This window comes from Bombus pyrosoma, linkage group LG6, assembly GCF_014825855.1.
Source record: "Bombus pyrosoma isolate SC7728 linkage group LG6, ASM1482585v1, whole genome shotgun sequence".
NCBI lineage: Eukaryota > Metazoa > Arthropoda > Insecta > Hymenoptera > Apidae > Bombus > Bombus pyrosoma.
In genome coordinates, this window is record NC_057775.1 from 8,761,608 (window position 1) to 8,780,795 (window position 19,188).

At 36.4% G+C, this 19,188-nt stretch overlaps 1 protein-coding gene across 4 annotated transcripts in view; it reads left to right on the forward strand.

Moving 5' to 3' along the window:
* LOC122568191 (tyrosine-protein kinase CSK) overlaps positions 1-19,188 on the forward strand; it is a 27,666-nt gene continuing 8,478 nt past the window's right edge. For 2 of the 4 annotated variants that reach the window (XM_043727645.1, XM_043727644.1), the window contains exon 1: positions 17,874-18,145. The gene's annotated coding sequence lies outside the window, so the exon portion shown is untranslated. Of the gene's footprint in view, positions 173-4,354; positions 4,398-17,873; positions 18,146-19,188 lie in introns of those variants that run through there. The other 2 variants (XM_043727642.1, XM_043727643.1) reach the window with 2 other exon arrangements.

Sequence of the window (19,188 nt, forward strand, 5' to 3'; positions counted from 1 at the left end):
TTGTGTGTAGCAAAATGGCCGCCCGACTAAAGTGAGTGTGACGTTTCGTGAGGTGATTGCATCGTTGTTTTAAGTGGTTCTTACGAATATTCGTTCATGTGACATAGTGTTATTGTGCTTCCTGTGTTTATTCGCAGGTCCGCTAAGAAAATCCGAGTATTCGATAAAGTAGGTAAGCGTAATTTATATTTATTCGCGCGCAGGATAAAATTCTTGCGATGCTGTTATACATTAAAATTTCATCAATTTTACGATTTTATAAGGTCTTTTTATCGCGTATATTTGGCGAGATGATAGTTGTTTAATCGTTCTACCACATAGTGATAACAATGTTCCCAATTGTACAAGTGATTAACGTCGATCGAAGATTATACTTTGAATTGTTACTCTCACCTTCTCAAGTTAAAAGTGGGCGTTATTTAAATGACATACGCTCTTGCATTCTAAATGTACCGAATGACAGAGAAATAGCACGTTTCTTTGTAATTTCCAACATCCCGTATCGATTCGGTGACAATATCGTCTCTTACCTTTCGGCACATTCATTTCCGCAAAAAATAGCACATGCATGCACGAAACATATCCTTTTAGTATATCGAAGATTTGTCGAGGTTACGCGATGTCCATGAGCTGTCTCTTAACTTTACTTTTCGAAATTTCGACTAATTATGGTTCGATACAGGATCTGAAAATAAAAGAGATTCGTCTCAGAGCTTTCTTTTTCACTTTATTTATATTCGTGTTGTTGTTTAATCTGTTTTTCCATAATAACGTATTATGTAATATGTGCGTTCACATTTATCGTTAATTATCAATACAAGACAAAAAGATTTGATATTTCAGGCATAGAATGTATCAAGTTAAACGATTGATATGTTATACTATTATTTAACGAACGTTATTAACAGAATCGATAATTAAATTTGGAGCCTATCATTGAAGCAATGCCGCATCACAAGCCGTACCAGTAAATGAATGTAGAGCAACGAATACTTTCCAACGTAATCGAAACGACCTGAACGAAATACGTGCAAAAAATGTAAATATAACGTAACTATAACGTAAATATAACGTAATTTTGAAAAGGGTAGCTTCTTTTATGTCAAACGGCGCTCGAATCATGTAAACCACCTTAAAGAGACAGCTTGATCGGTACGTTCCTGTCAGCTTGTTGGTCAACGATAATCGTGGCGCGTCGAGGTGTACACGTGTCCTTTGCATTCCAATTTTCCCGCCACGGTTTTTCTGTCCTTGAATACGTCCTTTTTTCCGCGCTTTAGTGTTTGACATTACAAATGTCCTTTTATAAAATAAGAAAACACAGAGAGGAAGATAGAAAACTATCGTGTTATGAATTAACCCTTTGTGCATGAAGTACTCCACCCAGGCATACACAATGGTTATTATACTTTCAGTACATCTTTCAGCTACAGCAGTAATAATTGTACCATAGAATTTCCGACAAAATATGAATTGAGCAATAAAGAGAGAATAATGCGGAAACTAAAAAGATGCCAATGGTCATAAAACCATCATAAAATTATTCCCTTCTCTGTATCCATTATGAGGGGTGCAGGGACGTTTACTTCAATAAAATTATGAACTGCCAACAAAAGGTATTTTTATGTTCTCTATCCTTTAAATGACTTACATTCCTGAAGATATATATGCTGTAAATGAGGTACATTTCATAATTAATTATAATTTAATAATTCCATTGTATGTGATAAAATTTTAGCACAAAATCATAAAGTACACAACATATATACATAATATGCGAGCGTCATATATAACGGGCGAAGATCAAGGGAATATTTAATTGTTAATTTCTTGTACAAAGTAATTTCTTTATTTAAAAATTTTCTATTATTTTTACTGAAAACAAGTTATATCATATTTACATTTACAAAGACTAAAACAGACCTAACTTCGATTATATTTGTCTTTCTTAATTTTTAATATTTCATGATTATAAGAACTTTTTGTTAATTTCCTATTTTATTCTAATCTAAATCAGTTAAATTAATAATTATTAATAAATATTATATATATGTACACACACGATATACTTTATTCTTTACAGGAAGTTATGCTTTTATTATTCAAGACGGTTGGTGATTAATAATAAAGTACACGATGATCAAAATTTCAAACTATAAATATATAACTTCGTGGAAGGAATACAACATATCGTTTGAAACTGAAATTTCATTATACATGTGTGCAAAAAACATCGGAGCTACCATCGAAAAGTTTAGCCGGGACAAAATCGGAGTGTAAAGGGTTAATACGCTTCCGAGGCGAGTGAAGCAGCTCATGCGAACCCGGGCAATTAACTATTGGCTAATTACACAGTTAACGAACGGTACAGGGTATTCTTGTCGAATAATTCAGTCACAATGCTTAATTGTACGCTGTAAGTGGGCTGCTCTTCCTCCTTGGGTTATTACGTTATATTTTTCCACGTGCGTCGAACGCACACAGATGCGTTTTCTCGCCGATGAAGAAAAACGCCGCTGTTTCCCGCTGTGCCGTTTCGCGGCCGAAACATTAACGATTCTCTCATGCGTGTTTCTTACCTAATTAATTCAGCCTTAAGCAGCGCTTCTGAAGCCGAGTGAGAGGGAGCGACCGCAACCTTGCGCTGAATGTTACAAGACGTTTGCGCCGAATGATCAAACTGCCGGATACTACTCTCTATTACGAAAAATGTCAACGGAATTGATTACTTTATGAAAATTATGTTCACTCAGTTAGTACGTGGAATTTTATGAAGAAAAAAATTTATTTCCTACGTATTATTGCTTATCCCATTGCTCGAGTTGAAGCGATAGATCTATTTGTATTTATAAGAGCTGATTTTACTTTTAATTGATTTGTATAAACTAACAAAAACAAATCCGAAATTTAATCATTTTTTGAGATAGAATTCATAGTCAACTAATGCTCGTAATAATGAACTCTTACACTTTTGTATATGAATTCTATACTTTTCTTCCTTTTCCGGTAGTAAGTATTTCAACGTATCTTAAAAAATGAAAAAGAAATTCAGATAAGATATTTTAACTAAGGGATAAATATACGTGGTTTCAATTGGTTGGAAAAATGATGTTAATTGCCTATGAAAAATGTTAAAGATTATACTCGTTACATATAATTTGATCTAATATAATATTCATCAGTTAGTACGGAAAATAGGTATGACACGTTTATAATGATTTTGTTTATTTACATCGTGCAAATATTATTCGCTATTTACTCTTCTTTCAAGATTGTACATCTCGATCGTATGTGATTGTAATGAATATGTGAGTTATTGAAAGTAAATGGAAATTTAATTCAGTTCATGAAACTGATCGTATAATGAAATTTAGGAAAAGTGTTATCTTATTATTCAATAAAACATGCCGTTTATTCTGTAATTGTATTGTTAATTGCTTCACATGTAATTTAATTCTTTCATTTGCTATGGATGGAAAATAGACGTTAGTTTCAAGACTTTTAAGCAAGTTAGAAGGAAATTGCATAACGATGTGATTAAATGATTCGTTTAAATGAGAGTTTTTTTCTACTATTTTGCATAAAAACATTTAAAAGTATTTAGAAGATATAACGTTATCTTCGATTGAATATTTTCAACTTATCCATCGCATTTGTGTAATCTACGACGTAATAACGAAATAAAAGTTGAAATTTATTCAAATAATAGTAAATAAAATTTACGAAATAGAATTCTCTTAATTGTTTGTAAAGAGGTTAGCATCTTTGTAGATGCAAAATGTTTTGAAACGCGTTGATCAAAAACTAGCAAACATATTTACTCTATAATTCAAGCTACTGATAATACCACTTTATTTACATAGTTAATAATTATGCATTTAACCTCGAGTTTTAAATGCTCAAATTTAATTCACATGCGAATATCTGGCCGAGTATCTAGAAAAAAGGCTCCGTCTGTTTGTTATTTGCTTCGGTGGTCGCATTTATTTTTGCTTTGTTCGGTATTTTAATTAGCAATTGAGCATCTCGGTGAAACGCACAGTCTCGTCTATAGTTAGATTCAATAAATTTGTTATGACATACTTCTTTCCTAATCTTCCTTGCTATTTAAAATCGCGTTACCCGGCAATCGTCTCTTTTTTTTTTATGAATTTCTAACAAGGAACTCCGCTAGTTTTAGTCCAAGCGAAATTACGAGCAACTGTTCGTTAAGCGTAACGAGAACAATTTCTTTTACGGGTTTTATAGTAGAATTTGTTTGAAATACTTCTAAAATTCTTCTCGTATGTAAATTCTTTTAATATTTTATTACCAATGTAATTGAATGAGAAACTCGTTTTTATTATTGTTTCAGAGGGGAACGTATCCAGAGGATGGACAATCAATCTAAAATATAGGTAAAGCTTGAATATCTTTTTTATAAATTGTAAGCTGGTAAATATTTCTCGGTCACTTAACTTATCGTGTCTTATTACTTTATTACGAATTACGTTCGATCAAGTCGTAAGCTAGATAAAATTGTAAAAATAATAAATATCATATTTAATCCTTAGTGTATGAACGCAAGCTTTTCATGTCAGAGCTCGGTACGCGTTTACACTCAAAGGTTAACATAGATACATTTACACAGGCTATTTTTCAGCAAACTTTCTATTTTTCATACGAAATACGAGTTAATTAGAGTAGATTAGAAGAATTGATTAAAGTCGATACTCTTTGTTATACGTATTTAGGCGAATATCAATTACCATAGATCTAAATATGCATCGGAGATTCTGCATTCATTTCCCCTTTTTATCCCGAACATACTGCGAATTGTCTTCGTTGAAACGTACTAACACTTTCAGAATGATAGCTAAGACCTCGTATGGTGTAAGAATCTCGAGTCAGCAGAGCCATATATCTAGAAGATCTATATTCTATAGTTTCTATACAAAGTATATCGCGTAAATGTAGCTTTGGAATATAAGAGCATCCGTTTTACAAAATTATTCTGTTGTACAAGAACAATTCTGGAAATATAACGCGAAGATACGCAATACATAGAACGTACGCTCACTTGGATTAAAATTTTCTACAAAATTAAAAGTTCTTCCTCTTAAATGATATGATTCGCTCGAGTACACGACTAACATTTTTATTGCATATGCCACGACTAAAACGAGGTACAAGCGTAAATTTTAATATCACGCAACAAACTCAACCATTCGTTCGTAATTCTTAAGCTAAGATTTATCCTATCCTATTGCACCAGAGCAATTAAATTTGATAATCATTTTATCACGTATAAAATCAAGATCTCGTTACGGTAGAGATCCTCTGTATATTTTAGTATCGAGCCTCATTAGTAAGATTTTCAAGAGTGTTGCTTGCCATTGCAGCGTGACTCATATTACCAGGCCTTAGCGTTCGGGAAAGAATCTCGGAATTGCGATACATTCTTCGCAATTCCTTGTAACTCGGCATTCTTTTGCACAGAAAGGAGACATTCCCGTTGCGATGGAACTCGACTATAACATAAGAACGTTATTAAGGGAAATTTATTTCGTACCAATGGAAGCTAACTAATTGATACTGCAATTATTACAATTGTACAATTATTAGATCGCACTTCGGTGTGGCTACGTACGCGAATATTTCGTATTACTGGCGGGGTAGAGCAAAAACGAGAAACGTTGCGTTTTAACGACGCATTTCAGGAAAATGTAGACGCGCGGTTAAATTCGAGCGAGTTGCCACAAATGGAGACGAAGTGCGAAACCGAAGGCGATATCCAACGTGACCCAAATGCGATTTAAAGCGTTCGCGGATACACGTATCTAGCACTTCGCGAAGGACAGAATTGCTTTTCCAGATTGCTAGCTTTATGATCGATCTTACACGCGTTCAGATTAAGACGTCGTAGAAGCTGCATGCTGTGCTGGATTATCTGTTGCTTTTCGACAAATCGTTCCGTATCTGCATTCCCATTAAACCCACAAAGTATTGACGTTGCGTTAATGCGAATATTTTATTTTCAGACATTTTCCATTAAATCGTTGTTAATACACGTATCTTCTTATTTCAATCTTATGTGAAGATTTTTTGTAAAAAATAGATCATTCATTAAAAGTAATCGGTATAGTGATCGTTTTACGCGTACATCGTATTATAGCGTAGAAATGTTTAGAAATTTACGAAGGATGGTATTATTACTTATACATGTATTAATAACGATTAAATTACATCGATCAATAACTTCACAACGCGTACTTTCCAGATGAGCACAAAAATAGAAATTCTTAGAGTTTTATAGACGTCCATTTACCAGTTACGAATGAAGGCTTCTTCTGTTTATTGGAACGAAATTGAAATTGCGTCGTAAAAATTCGACAGCTGCAGCGGAATTAATCGTGGTTTTATCGTGGTTATGATAAGGAATTTCAAGGACTTGTTTAATATTTCCTTCCTTACTTTTAAACGCTTTAATTCTTTGGAATTGGACAGCTTCTGCAAAGTATTTATTATTCTAACATATCTTTCGTCTTTTTAACCTTTCGGCTTTTGTAAAGCCAGTTCATTTACGCCTGTCGTATGCGTGTTGCGTTTATTCTTTTACGCATTATCGCCAACAGCGACATACAAGAAGAAACATCTCGTGGAAGGTTTCGTTAGCACGTGATTTGGAGATTTTCATCGTGGAGGTTGTTTGCTCAACTGATTTCTTCGCTTCTGTATATCGATAAAATTGTTTGCAGCTGGATAATCGGAAGAATATTCTTAATATACTTAACGTTCTTGATAAAAATTATATTTTTAAGGAAAATGATAAAGCGAAACAAGGTACGTCTTAGAAATTTCGCGTAAAAATCACGTATTTGATTAGATAAACTTTGTAAAAAAAAAAAAAACAAAGTGATTCACTGTTGGAAATATATAATCTACGACGGATACTATTTTTGTTTACGATTTCGATAAAATTTTACCATCTTCTTTGATCTCCCATTACATTTATGTAAATTGCTATCTTTTATTCATTCTTTTTTTAACATTTGTTTAAATTCGAGGATAATATGAAAACAATCGTTATTAATATACATGATTTTTCGATTTCCTTGCAACATTAAAAGTCCTTTTCTCGGTTAACATTAAATTAAGACCGATACAAAAAAAAAGACAGCCGCAGGAGAGTCAAATGTGCTTGGTCGATGCTATATGAAGGATAGAATTTTACTTAATTTTATTTCATTTATCAAATCTTAAGGAAACTTATCTTTCAAGAAATAATCTACATATTGATCTAAATGACGATTAAGATATATTTTCGCAAAGAATATTACTGTAAATTTTATTCAATACGTAAATTTACATTCCCGATCGACTAGATAACTATTAGAACGCGTCAGGAATTCTTAATTCAATCTCCTGTCAATGCGAATAAGGAGTTTCCGTGTCTGACTGCAATTCTGTTCGGACTCCACGGTCATTAAGAAACATACTGCGAAATCGTTAGGAAATACTTCCCAATATTAACGACTTCCTGCGGTAGCCTGTCGACGAGTTTCCAGAAATTGCTCTCTTAAAATATAATTACACCGCGGAACAAGAAGCTCCTTTATAAAATACACGAAGTCGCGTTTGCAACCTCCTCTTATCTCGTGTTCCAGCGATCTTCGTTTCCTTCGTCTTCAAACGCTCACGAGTGGCAGTGTAGAATTATTAAAAATAATATAGACAAAAAATTCGAAAATTTCATATAAATGAAAAAAGGAATCGTTGGAGATATTAAGATGCACTTCAAGCTGGTAGAAATATTTTGTATGTTTCAATGTGTTCGCTCTTACTTATACAACTGAAACATAAATTGAACTAATTGCATTATGAAAAATCTTATTTCTATCTTTTCTTCCATAACGTAGGATTCAAAGATACATTTCTTGTACATTGTATTTTATGCTAAATTCAATCTAGTTTAGTTTGTAATTATTGATAAATATATTTTTCGAAATAAACGTTTGAGAGCCGTTCTATAGTGCTTTTCAAAGTACAAGAAATATATTTTTAAATTCGATAAAAAAGAAAAAGTAGAAATAGAAATCTTCGCAACACGGTTATGGTAGCATCGCAATTAATTAGTATTAATTATACCAGTTGGCTTTTTACAAATAAGCATTTCCCTGTTTATACACGTTCACGTTCGACATTTTCTTAAAACGTCACAAGTCTTCCTCTGGGTAGAAACGCAAACGACATCGAACTATAAAAATATTCAAAGATCACAGCAGGATTAATAAAGAATAAATTATTTATTTCTATTTGTATATTTCTACATGAATGTTCGTTTCGTTCACTTTCGTCTCATTTCCTTCCTTTCTTCGTGCACGGCCAACTTGATCAATCCTCGAACCTTAGCGCGCGTTACTCCGCGACTAATATTTTTCTGGGTCACGTCATACTTTCTTCTCTCCGTTCGAGCTCTATGAAGTTCGCGTTACCGCCTTCGATACTGATTCACCTCTGTCTCGTGTGAATCGTGTTACGTTACAATGGCAGAGATAGTTAGAAAGTTGTAAACGAGGATCTGCTTAGAATCCATATATACCGTAACTGTTAAGGAGAGCTGTCCTCTTTTTTGCGCCCATTGTCTTTGCCCGTGTATTCTTGATTATTCTGCTTTGTTTGCTCGTGTCACGGTTTCTAACGTGGCGGGAAATTTAAGTTCGTGCAAAGATGGTCGAGAAAAGGCGAAGAAATGTCATGGTCCGGATCGTAGAAAATTGCCAGCTACTTACTGTTATTACGAAATTGGAGAGTATTGTTGTAATTATTTCATTGGAGTATTCTCGAAACTTTTAAATTCGTTACAAGTTATGATTTATAACCATCGCCCTTGATGAATTTATTATATTTATTAACCCCTTTGATGATACAATTATACCAGCTTGTATATATTTATGTAATTTTTCCTTAACTCAAACGCAATTCCAACAAATACAAAAACTCGTGCGAGTACATTATTTTTCTAAATTTAATATCTAAAACTATCTTCCAAGATTGTAGATCTCTAAGACTAATACATATGTATGTACGTCTTAAATGAATAAAACTGTGGAACAACAAGTGTTTATCCGCTTGCAGCCTTAGTAAATTCCTTGCCGAAGAAGTACATGCGCTGTTTTCTCGTTTCTTCGTCCCGTTCTTCCGTTTTTCATACGATATCGTTACACTTGCCGAAGAAAGAATGTGACCGTTTCTCGGAGTAAGAAATCGTAAAGGCGCGCAGTCTTCCGCGGGGTAATGCAGTAACGCCAGATGGAAAACGGCTGGTCACGGTACAGTAACGTGTACTGTTAAAGAGAAACACTCCGAACAAATCTGTCGAGCGTGCTCTTTGCCCTCTTCTTTTCTCCTCTTTCTTTTTTCCTTCTCTTTCTTCCTCTTCCTCTTCTTCTTCTTTCCTCGCTTTCTTTTCTTATTTCTTTTTTTCTTTCCCCGGTTTCGCTTCTGTCCTCGCGTGCCAGGGATATTAATAGTGCACAGTTACGAGACATCGGTGCGAATAAGCTTTGCATAAATTACGCGAAAAAGGAGAACACGCTGGTTCAGTGATCGAGAATTTCGTCGGATATCTTTGCCACGATCTGCCCTTCTGGATAATGTAAATCTTGTTGCATCGTCGGCGATGAATAACCCGCTGTCGAAGCTGGCTGTACGTGGAAAGCACGTGGCTCCTTTGATCGATCTGATTTTCCAATCGGATGCTCCGTAGCTCGTCCAACCGATTTACTTCGCTCTCTGTCTCTTTGAACACTCTGTTACCTGAACGTGCGAGCGTTCCTCGTCTTTTATCCTCGGTCCTCCAGTTATAAACGAGTCGATTCTTATCGAGTTGTTGCTCCGATTCTTATGAACTCCTTCTAAAGATAATCGAGCAGCTCGGAAAAAACACGGTAATCTTTCGATCTTTGATCGACCATACTTTATGCATTTAGTTCAAGAATGTTTATTTGTGCACAGACGTCGTAATATTTGTTGCCATTTGTCGAGAGATCAACATTGACTTTTTCATTACTGGCAATATGATTATTATGTACATGATTATTATCAATTCCGGCTGTATGAAGCTCATCCCCCGACACAAGTTGAGATAATTGTCGTTCTACTGTATCCTTGTTTGTCTATGAGTATATTAATTTAATTATTTACATTATTTATATGATCATGCATTATATCCAAAGGCAAATCCCATATCGCTAGATAAACGAGAATCTTGAAGAATACCATGTTTTCTCATGCGTTTCTCGTAAATCCCGCCCCCCACGTGACTGACAGTGACAAATAAATCTTTCAGTCTACGAATTACTCGCGATAGCAACGAGCATAATAGGCGAGGAGCTTGATGCGCGGAGATTTAGCAGAATTCACTTTGCCGTTAATAAACTGGCTTTTCTTCGCTACGACTAGACGCTCTTGGTTCTCTCGATTACTATAATTAACGCGGGCATCCTCCTAGTATCTGGTAACAGCGTCGATATTAATAAGTTTTAATTACCTTCAATTACAGATTCAATTAATTTGCACGTTCGCGCACCGATCTAGCTTTATCCGGTTACAAATTAAAAGAAAGGCTGGTTCGTTGTTTTACGGGCAGCCGTTTCACGCCCTGTGTTCGTCACTTTGTCCTGGTTGCCTGGCTGGCTGGCACGGTCGCTCAGAGTCACGAGCATTACTCTTTTTTCCCGTCGTTCTTGTTAAGCTGATATCTTTAGACGCGTGGAACGGGGCGAGGCACCTTGCGGTTTTCCTTGGCGGGACGAAAAACGAACGTCGAATCTCCTCTCTTGGGACTTAGCCTGCGTGTACGCCACTGTCGCCGGTCGCAACGGCGACGATGTTTCGGCTGGTTCGCGGCAACTCGCAAATTTCCAGAGTTCGTAATAAAAACCACTCTTACGAAGATTTTCTATCGGCGATTACTCGCGATATCAGCGATTTTCACAAGCTTGAAGCGCGTTGTTAAGAACAACGTAGCGAATAATTTTTCCATATTCGTATGCATCACTAGGTCTTAGCTTTCTGCTGTTACAAACGAGAGTATTTTCGTTATTGTATTTGCGATGTTCGATCGTAATGACAACTCACGGTTGATCCAGTCCTTCGCAACCTCTATACGCGTTTCGATTGTTACCTGATACTTGTTAGACAGACAGCGTGCAACCTTGCCTTCTGTGTCTGGGAAATGAACACGAGGTAAGACAAATGCGAGAGAAAAGAGATGAAATAGAACGATAAAGTAATAAAGCATTATAGTGGAGGGTGTTACGGTCACCAATAGCCTTGAGCAGTGATTGATTTTGGACGCGATATAGTCTGACATTGTATATTACGAATTTCGTGTTTCAACTTTCTGCTAACGAAATTTCAAAGAGCTTCGCATAATATACACGCGATATATTCAATAAAAATATTTTATGGCAACTATCCAAATACTTTCGGTATATGCATAGTAGAAGATAAATATTCAACTTTCTCAACAGTTCACAAGATACACAACTTAACGCTGTTACGATATCCGTATTTCTATATTTCAATGTCAGTATCATTTTGACCAAACAATCGGATTCGCGACGCTTTAAGGAAATATTTAACATAAAATCGACGGGAGGAATCACGCTAATATTAGCTTGTCCGGAAAGTGTCTTTCTTTTACAGACCCGTTTTTAAAAAGGTCGCATCTTTATACAAACACGAAACCTAATCTGTCGAACGTTGTAATCTTTATTTTGATAGAACAAAATGGATCATACGTAATTCGATGAAATAATATAAAACGGAAAATATGCATCCATTATTTCCTTACAAAACGAAAGAAACTTTTCGGACGACCTAATATATCGATAAGACGTTTGTCATATTTTGTTCGAACTTGGGATAGCTTTCAACGTTAGAAAAATACGACTGAGTCAGAAACGATGAAAAGAACGCGGCGGAATTTAAATTTGTACCTGTACAGCGCTGTAAGTATCGCGTTAGGAGTCCATCGCGAATCGACTTTCGCAAATCGTGACCGATGAATTTGCTGCGAGCGATTCAATCGACCCATTGGATAGCATGTTCGATGTATGGTTAGCCATTCGTTAGTCGGTTGCGATAGAAACGAGTTGATTTGCGCCGCGAGCAAGCAACCGCGTTTCCCTTCCCTATTAAACGATGCCGAAACTACACTGCGCGTTTTATCGCTCGTAACAAAAGGATTGCAGGCTGGTATTTCGTGTGAAAAGCGAATAACACCGCGTCGTCGCCTCTCCGACACTCGATACCTGCTATCCCATCGTTTTCCTCGCGTCTATCCTGGAAATCTCGCGAGATGAACTCGTTGCTCGTTTACTCTTCGCTTTACTTCCACTCGATCATCCTCGTTCTTCGCGCTCAACTTTTACGATCGGATAATGGCTTCCTTCGAACGTTATTGCGCGTGTTGATACGCTTTCCGCTCGACGTTTGAGTTTGGAAGTCTGCCGAGGACCGTGAAAGTGGCGTGATGATGTTGGAATACGTATATATATCAATGTATATTTAATAAATAATTTTCTTGCAATGATCCTATTAATTTATTTTATAATATGTATTATTAAAATCATTGTTATTCCCATAAAGAAATAAAATTTCAATTATAGAGAGTTAAGCCATTTTTCTGATTATAGCTCGGTGTAAATATTGGATTTTGTCATTAGGTGGCATTGTCAAAATCCGCAATCGCTTAGTTTCCAAGCCAATAGAATGGCGTGGGGTGAAAGAGCGTCACACCATAGCAAACGTTCGGTCGGTACCAAAAATTATGCTACGTATGTCCTTCCCGATGGTAGTACAATGGATCGGCGTGCAATCGGAAAGTTTATTATTCGAGCCGTGGTCACGTTGCGTCTTCCCCTTGGTCTCGACGCCACCTGAGTCGCTGATGCGTGCGATCCACGTCGCCGAATTTCCGTTCGTTCTCGCTAATTGCCATGGCTAACAAGGAACAGCTGTATAAGAGGTTGGATTCCCTTACGATTCGCCTCGTGAGAAATTCGTCAGGCTTTTGGTAGTTTCGCAAGCATTTGCATAGATACCGGCCGTCTGTTCCCACGGGGCGCGTCCTGAATCGTAAGAATTGGTGAATTTTCAAGCATCGCGATCAATTCAAATTCAAGCACGATCAAGTACTTCTTACGTATATTTCAAGAAAAAGTTTCAGATTTAACGAGTATTCCGTGGGAAACCTAAATCGCGATCTTCTGCCTGTGTTCTAGGCATCTTCGACGAATTGTTGCACACGTTCTTCGACGATTATTTTATTGGAGCAATAGCAATACAGTGAAATTATTTTGAGTTTACGATATCGTAGAAATTTATTCACAATTCACGAAGCCCGTTCGTTAGCTTCTACGACTAATATTGTCGCGATATGTCTGATCGATATACATGTATGTAGTAGATATATCGATATTTAGTCACGCTTAATAGTATTATCGGGGATTGGAGTAATTTCACAGCTTCGTTTACTAGTAATAAATTTTAATGTACCGTGTCCCGAGTATTTAATCAATTTTGCGGTTACTATTGAACGACATGCGTACAGCGTTTGATACGTAAACGCTTTGGTCTAGCTTTCATAATGAATGGCCACTTTGTAAGCCGACCTCGTTTACTGCGTTCTTTCGTTGGTTCATCAATGAACATCATTTTATATCTTTTTTGTTTATCATTTCTTTCTTTTTAATTATCCAATGACGAGATGACGAGTGTTCAATAAAGATTGCAATTAGCAAATTAACGAACATGATTCGTCATTTTAATTAATTAGTCGCTAAACGATTGGAAATGAAAACAAATATTCCATTCAATTTATTCCATTTCAACTCTCAACTTGGTCAAGGTTCTCTGAATCATAGCTACCCATTACGCGTTTTTCCGGTTTGCTGAGAAAACGATTAAATTATATCGTACGCTACCTTGTAAAATAATCGTTTCAGTGGATGAAATACTTCCGTAAAAGTGCAAATAAATACAGTGACTCGCCAAAGTTTTCATGTACTCTGTAAAAAAGGGTTGCCTTCATGGAGATACGATTCCACGAAATTTCATTAAAGATTCGACGCGTTTCGTAGCAAGCCGACGAAAGGGAGCCGTTTCGTATGTAACACGTATCAATACGTAGCTCATTTATCCCTCTCAGTGTCAAATATTTTTAACACGTTGAACGTTAAATAATCGAAATATAATTTTTGTAATGTACATGTCGGAGATGCAGGGACATCGGGCCTTTCTTTTGCAATTTTGGGAAGATCCCCTATACTTGGGCTCGAGGTGACACAACTGGTCGCCGAACGTAGCTACGGTCACGGGATGAACGTTTTAACCTGACAGAAGAAGTACCGATATTGAGGGACACACGTTGTATTAACAAACAAGCCCCGACCAGGAGCAATGTCGGCTCTACGCGGGTCTGCCTGGTAACAGCGCCTGGAATTTTGTTGATATCCCCGGTCAATATGCAATTGGCAAATGCGATCGTATCAGTCTTTTATTCTTGTGATCACCTTGGAGAGTTCACTGATATCGTCTTGTCAGTCAGTCAGTCAGAAAGTAACCGAGGGTCACAGCTAACGTCACTTTGTGTTTCAAAATATATTCTATTGTACAAAGAGTTTTCCCCGTTGAGCGTGGATTCGTTTTGAATCCAAGAACATTGTCAATAGCATTCGTAAAACTTATTATTCGTTAAGCTTTGTAAAAGTCTTATTTATACGTGTAAATATGATCTCTGTTGTGCAAAACGATGGCTAATTCGAATGAAGAATTGTTACGCGCCCAAAATTCTAATGATAACCCGACATATATATATATATATACATTTTTAATAAACGTGTTATACAACTTTATTTGTATCAAAGTAGCCCTTCCCAAAGTGTACGAAGACCTTTTTATGACGTCTGATTCTATAACTCGATCAAAGAGTGCGATATTCATACTGTCCCCATTTTTTTACTTGAAAGTGAAAATTAATTGTTCTTGGAGCATTGAAAATGATATTTAAACGATAATAGCGTAAAAACATCGAAAGAGATGGATATGGGAAACAACACGATAATCTACAATTACGCCGTAGAATGCTTGTTGAATGAACGCAATGGGTTTAGCTCGAGAGGATACTCGACGTGAAAGTCCGATTCCACGGTGGACGCGCGACACGGTTCGTTCAAAATTCGAAAACCAGACAATAAAACGTGGCTATTCATACTTACGTAATGAGGATTCTTGTATTGGTATGTCCGGCCGCGCAATATATTTTCGCGTGACATAACGCGCTCGTCATAGACACCGACCAAGGATAAACTCCAGTTGAATTATTCAATGTTTGATCGTGCAACAGATTTGTCTCGTCGATGTTGCCCCCGATTATTCAGCAGGAAACGACGGAATTTCATTTTGTAGGATCAGATAGAGGAGGCTTTGTTGCAGAAAAGTATTGTACGAGGATGATTTTCTATATTTTGGTTTGCGATATTCACTTGTCGTGAATATCAAACACATTCGCCAAGTTTCAATACCGCAGAAAGGATTCGTAATTTTCCAGTTGTTAGTAAGTTTACAGACGTTCCTTTTCATTTTTTTCTTTCGTTATTTATAGTCATAATTTGCATCAATTAGCATGGATTATTAGCGACGTAAAGGAATGAAAAATTACGATCATAAGCTGCTATGTAATTTAGAACGTTGTAGTGTGGTATCTTTAGGTCTTTAGGGATCCTTCGTGGTAATATTAGCCTCGTGGTGCTGATTTTTCTATAGCAACAGATTGCCTATTCTTGGTTACATTAACGATAGAGATACGTACGTACATACGTGATCGATCGAATTATTTCTTAGAACACGTGTTCGTTCAAATTGCAGACAATAGCGTTTCATTAGAACCCTTTGATATAATAGAGCATTCTACGTTCTGAATATGAAACAGAAATGTTCCGAATAGGATCGCAAGCAGCTCTTGCGTACATTTTATTATTCACATGTTCGTTGCAAACATATGTAACGATATTGCGTCTATATCGCAAGCAGATTCCTCTAAAAAATCAAATCATCAATGATAAAGAAATAATCGTTAAGTCATCGTTTCGTTCCAATCATGCAGCGTAGCATGAAGTTACTACAATGTATAAATTCACGTGTAAGTCGTATTATTAGCTACAACTAGGCGTTAAGAAATAATTTGAAGGATTATCGCGATATTATTTCGTATAATTTCTTGTTTGTTTCTGTGACGACTTTGGAATATTTTCGTCGCTATCGATGCGTACATTGCTTCGATTATCTAATTATGCAGTTTATTCGCTATCTATAAATAACGTTGCGTGGCGCAACTGTTGCGTTTTTGGTTTTGCTCACTTCGACAAAGTGTGACTTAAATTGAGAGAAACAAAAAAGCAACGGATGGCGTGTTAAAATAAGTTTAACAATTTTTTATTTGTTTCAATAGCGAACGTGTTAATTCTATCTTTGAAACACGATTTTATACAAGTTATTTATTATTTGACAATTCCCTTGGAATTTTCTTACGACCGAGTTAACTGTCAAATATTTTTCGAATTTTTTATCTATCCAGAAATGTTAATCGCTTCCAATTCTGTTATTTAATACGGTTAACGCAAAAGTAGATTTCTAATCTTTGCATCTTTGCTTCTATTGTTCCACTCGCGAACCCGTCGTGTAACCGCTGAACCGACGTTTCAGTATTCCTCTATGTGTCACGAAGTGTCTCAGTATTACAAAACGCAGCAAAGTTTATAGGAAATGGTAATCTAAACCTTGGTGTGCTTTGCAAGCATACTGTGACCACAACGTCTGATATTCACGATGTTTAAGCGGCACACTTGAACCGCGAAACGTTTCAAAAAGAATTCCTTCAACTTTCCAATCTCCTTATTGTTCTTCCGATATTTTCTTTTCTTTCGACATTTTTCATGAAAATATTGACGTTTATCGAAAAGCGTACGCGAATGTCGACGATTCGTAAGAAAACAGCGTATCACGTGGGACGCATGTGACTCACGGTGTTTACTATGCGAGCGGAACTTTTCACAATAGAATCTTCTCAGTATCCTTTTACGTCGTATTCTAAAAAGCTTAAAGAAAATTCAACGGATTTGTCGTAATACGGTAATCATTTTTCTGATCGTCAAATCCCTGTTCCATTTTTCACTTTCATTTTTCCGCGATATTATACCTAGTCGCAGAAAAATAGCTTTCGCTTCAACTTTCTCTCTCTCTCTCTCTCTCTCCCTCAGCAGTTCAATATTTTTATAATCTCTCGCACTATGCATCTTGTAGCTTCTATGCTCATTTTCAAGTTTCTCTCCGACCTTACGAATGTAATCGTTACAGCTCGAGTCTCGCTGCAATGTTAACGTTCCACCATATAATGTTCCATATAAAATTCATCATATGACGCGTTACAGTAGACATTACGATACTATACAAGTTACTGTACAAATATTCGAATACTTTCGTCAGAAACTGTATTCGTCTTCCACGAATGCGAGAAGGCTAAGAACATCGGGCGAACGCACGCAAACAGAAGAAACCAGACGAGACAGACGTTGGTTCGAGCGACGAAGCTTGCACCGGGCATGTTCGTTGACGATGGTTTGCTGGTCGTTTCGAAAATACACGCGGAATGATTCACCTCTCACGCATGTCTGTCGTCTATCGGTGTGTCTAGCGCATTATAATGCGGACTGAACGAGCGGATAGTGCGCGCGTTGGAACAATGGCCACTTAAGCTAACTGGCTGATTAAATGCTCACCTCAGTCACCGCGGATGCACGATTAAATATGGTGCGCACCATGGACGCCGTGCTCGTTTTGCTCGATCAGCCGCGACAGGGAAACGTTTCTCGCCCTCTCTGCAGTGTCTCCGTCGAAATATCGATGGTCACTTAATTAAAAATTGTAACTGACTTTGTAGAAACAATCGTTTGTGATTCGACGTGTTTCCCGATGATTATGAGCTACAGAGTGTGACATGTTTCGCTGTATGTGACGTTGTATCTCCGAATGGACGAGTTAACGTTCGAGAGTGGGCGAAAGGAGACTGTAACGTAGAGTTGGTTTACTCTTAAAAATGGTAAACTCGTTATCTATATGTTTCTGGAAATTCGTGTTGTTTGGTAAAGAGATTGGGATTGACTCGGATATATTTATCGTTTTTTCTTCTTTTTTTTTTTCGAAAGAATGATCGTAACGTAGTTTTATCGTATTTTTACGATTTCTACAGCGTTGTTCAATGCGTTGTTCTGCTTAGTTCAAAATGTCCTATATGGAGTCTCCTGTTTTCCATTTTTTCAAAATACGTTCGAATATTTGAAATCCCTCGTAAACCTTTTTTCTTTTTTTTTTTTTAATTTGCAGGCAAAGTTATATTATGCAGGTTATCGCTTGTGTATAACGGTTAAATATTTTGAATTAAATAAGAAATAAAAAAATAAAGGGGCGTAGTTTTCGTAAACTAGGATCGTTTATAAATATCAAGCTGAAAATTTCTGGGAAATATTTCACCTCTAAAATTCTAGTTACACGTTGTACGAATGAAATATTCGCATTCGACATTCAATAAATATCACTATTCACTCTCTACGGGCAAAGATTGATTTTATTTAAATCGAGGAAATCATTTTGCGGCATATCGTTCTTATTTTGCTCTGCGATACTTTTAAACGGATATCACGTTATCTAATTAAAAAATTGTCTTTTAAATTCTTTCTCCAGCAGTCGTTAGATCTATTAATCATTCTAGTAATCACTCTACAGCCACTTCCAAATCGTGATCAATTAAAAAGAAGATAGTGGAAAAATTTAGGTCAACGACCATCTTCAAAATAATTAATCAGCTTTATAAGTTGCAGATAGGAATTCCATTCGTCTGATTCTACTTTAGAAGCATCTATAGTTCGTATAATAGGAATTCATTTTCAGATAAGTGAGCTTAATTAGCGGAAGTTGGTTTAATCGGACAGTAATTAAAACTTCGTTCGGATCAGATCACACCAGATAAATGGCGCTCAGATAAATAAAGTTTTACTGCAAGTAATTTCTTAAAAAGAAAAGATCCATAAAATTGATTCGCTCTAACGAAGTACCGTAAATGACGAAAAATCATGGTAAAATCAG